The sequence below is a fragment of the Egretta garzetta genome, unplaced genomic scaffold (genome assembly GCF_000687185.1).
Source record: "Egretta garzetta isolate BGI_Z169 unplaced genomic scaffold, ASM68718v1 scaffold589, whole genome shotgun sequence".
Taxonomy (NCBI): Eukaryota; Metazoa; Chordata; class Aves; order Pelecaniformes; family Ardeidae; genus Egretta; species Egretta garzetta.
In genome coordinates, this window is record NW_009266282.1 from 654,825 (window position 1) to 658,444 (window position 3,620).

The following is a 3,620-nucleotide window of genomic DNA, read 5'->3' on the forward strand; positions in this document are numbered from 1 at the left end:
AGAAAACAAATGTATGAGTAGTGAAGACATCAGCACTGTCCCCCTACACACCAGGGAGCTTTATAGGTGGAACTTTGTGGGTCTGGCCAGTCATTTTTGTGTCAGAGCTTCTTCCACCAGGAGAAGACACTGAGCCTATCTATGCCTATCCACCTGACCACAGGACCTTGGGGTTTGCACAGATGCAGTGGCAAAAGTAATTTCTGAAGCCTTCTCTGTAAGCAGACCTGGATAAATAATGAGGAATCAATCATTTGCTAGAGAAGTTTCTTTGTCTTCTGTTTACAGATGGAGCACATGGACATTTCAAGTGAGTGTGTTGATGAACTGCTTAGCCAAAGCTCTTGCTGGGGAGATGACAGTGAACTCACTGAACTTCTCCCAGGAGCAGCTGGCTCTCCGGTCCAGTGGCACCTCCCACCACTGACATCACTGCAGGCACCAGCAGCATCTCGATCCCCCAAGGTGCGTCAGTGGGTAAGTTGTCTGGAAAAGTGTGTATACATCTGTCAGTGGCCTGGCAGTCTCCTCCCCCTCTCCCCTTTACGGAGCCAGAAAACAGAGGCTGAAGTGCTGAGAATGCCCCAAAGACAGACATGTACGTCATTGCTGTACGACATCACGAACCTGTGACATTCACTGCCACAGTGGCTGGATGGATAGGAAGAATGAGAAAGAAACAAGATGTTCCCATGGGTAAAGACAATCACAGCTCCCCAAACCATACAAGACCATATAACACACAGAATTCTCTTAGGCACCAGAGAATAAACCAACCACTAAAAGCTGATGAAATGTCCCTTTTCTGAGCTCATTTCTTGTCCCTTCCTTTGAAGCAGCTGCTCAGGAAACTGCATATGAAGCTGATCACATCTGCCGTGCCCGTGTTGCAGTGGGTGAGACCCCTGCCATCTCAGTGCTGTTGTCACTGCGCTTGCTCCCCTTGCATTTCCCTGCCTGGTCTCCATCCATTGCCTGTCCTGTATCTGGGAGCAAGCAGCCTTCTGCTTCCAGCAAACTCAGGATCCGCCCTGTACCTTCGCTACATTCATAAAGCAAGCCTGTATCTAGTCAAGCAAGAAAGAATAGAGCTTCATAGAAATAATCCCCCAAACTCCTATTATTAGCTTTTTGTAGCAACATTAATTTTAGAAGAAAAACTAGGTCCAAAGTGCTGGGCTCATTTTAATAAAGATTCACGGTCACAATTTAATCCCTTGATGAGGAAGAATCAGCTTTTGAGCACGTCAGACTCATTACAAACTCCTCACAAAGTCATCGGAGTCTGACAAGTGGTGGCAGGGAAAACGGGCGAAAGGTGAATGATTCTGTGTACGGATTAGATGAAACACAAGTTACTGAACCTGCACTTCCCTTCATTGCCAGCAGCCGCGGCATTTCCAGGAGAGAGATGAAAGCACCCAGAAAAGAAGATAAACAAGAAAACAGCTCTGAAACAGGCATGCTGATAAAAACAACCCAAGGAGGATGGGGCTTGAGATAAAAGAGAAGGTGCTGGAGATTTTGCAGTGACTTCCAGGTGGGGATGAAGTGAGGGAGCGGAGCTGTCATCAGAGCCATCTTTCCTGAGCATGGTATGTCATGGAGCAGAGTAATTTCCTCTTGCAAGCATCTCGGCCATTGTCCTTTCCTTCCGCAGCCAGCAACAACGCAGCTGCAGGCCCCAGGAAGGTCCCAGAAATCTGACACTGCCCTTCAGTGACTGTTTCCTTCTTTCCACATTTGCTTTAGCTCTTTCCATCCCATTATTTTGGCTCTGGGCAAGGCAATGGGATTATACAGATCTGTGGAGACTTTGTCCTTCTTTAGAATGCTTATTGGTGGTGATAAATTGAGCAGGAGGCAGCAGAGGCAGCTGGATGTTTCATCATTACCTTGGCCTGATACAGCCATAGCAGTATCACGGGAGCATGTGGAATCCAAGTCTCAGCCAGCGCTGGAGGCTCTGCAGACACACTGAAAAAAGACAAGTCTCAGACCCCGAATATTCTGTGGGGCAGAATACTGAACACTTAGTGCTGATCTCCAGGGACACATTGTTTTGTGGGACATTTTCAGTGCCCTTGTAACATCTGGTATAAGGACAGGGGACTGTCAATAGTTTATGTCTCAAGAACTATGGATCTTGTCCCTGAGGAGTGCCTTCAGCAGGTGGCTTTGCCTGCATGGGAGACAATGCTTGGTTTTCTCTAGAGTGATAGCTCCTTCGCCCAAAGCAGTGCCTCCACAGAGACCTCAGTTCCTGCATAAGCGTGCAGGGAACAACCAGATGAGGGGAAGATGCAGATTATTACATCCTGATGCTTCCTACAATTTTGCAAAGCACCTGCCTTAGAGAAGCAGGGACAGAGTTTCAAGGCAGCTCAGGGCTGAAGATGCTTGCCCTGGTGATTTTGATGAAGCCATGCTGGGGAACTGGAAGGCCCACAGTGTTTGGAGATGGTCCCCCAACATCAGCCTAATCTGCTTTACAACCTTTGATAGAAGTTTTTGGAGGACACCTGCAATGGGAGCATAATCCCCAAAGGGAGGACAGATGAGCTGAGCTCACGGTTTCCAGGGTTCAGAAGGGTACATGCATTAAACCAGCTCAAGCTCCCATCTGGGTAGTCACGTGACACATTGGTCTTAGGCTGCTTCACTTCTGAGTTTGGGGTCAGGTACTGCTGAGGCCTGGGGACCCCATGGTGTTGATTTACCGGTGAGACCTGGACACATCCCTAGGACCCATGCTGAATGGGTCTTCTTGAGGAATGAAATGATTGTCTGATTTCCCCAGGAGTCCCCCAGCATGGCAGCAGCTTTACATGGCAGAGCTAAAGCTTGCTTTGCCAACCTCACGCTCCATGGGGTCTCTGAAGAGAGTTATAAAATGCCCCCAGCCATGAGTTGTGGGCATTCAGACCTAGGTAGCTCAAGGAAACGGTTCACAGGGTGCGAGGTACAGGGGAGGGGATTTTCAGGGGTGGTTTCCCCTTTCTCTCCACTGCACTCTTCACCCTACACCACCCTCCACACTCTCCTGAAAACCGCCTACAGCTACAGGGCATCACTTCAGTCCTTGTCTTCATGTGCTCCTCTTTACTGTGATTCTTCTCTGTCCTCTGTGTGTCCTTACAGCTGGCAATGCCTTGTATGTCTTCAGGAAATGTTTGTAAAGGCTTTAGTTTAGTTTGCAATGGGACATGGGGGAAGCAGGTGCTTTGCAAAATTGTAGAAAGCATCAGGATGTAATAATCTGCATCTTCCCCTCATCTGGGATGAACTCATGCACACTTACAGGAGCAATACCCAGTGCACATACTGTTGGGGACATGAAGACTGCAAATCCATAGCCATCACAGCCCCTGCACACCCCCGTAGGCATTGCTGCCCCATGCACACCTATAGGGACGGCACAGACAGCTGAGCTGGTGGGCCCATGTCCCCTGCCCATCCCTGTAGGGACCCCATGGGCGGGTACGGGGGCCGCACACCTCACACACTTAGAGGGATCACACCCCTGCCCACCCCCGTGGGGACCCTGACCCCGTGCACCGCTCGGGTGGGGGCCACCCCCCGCACCCCCCTGTAACCCCCCACAGCCCTTAGGGACCCTG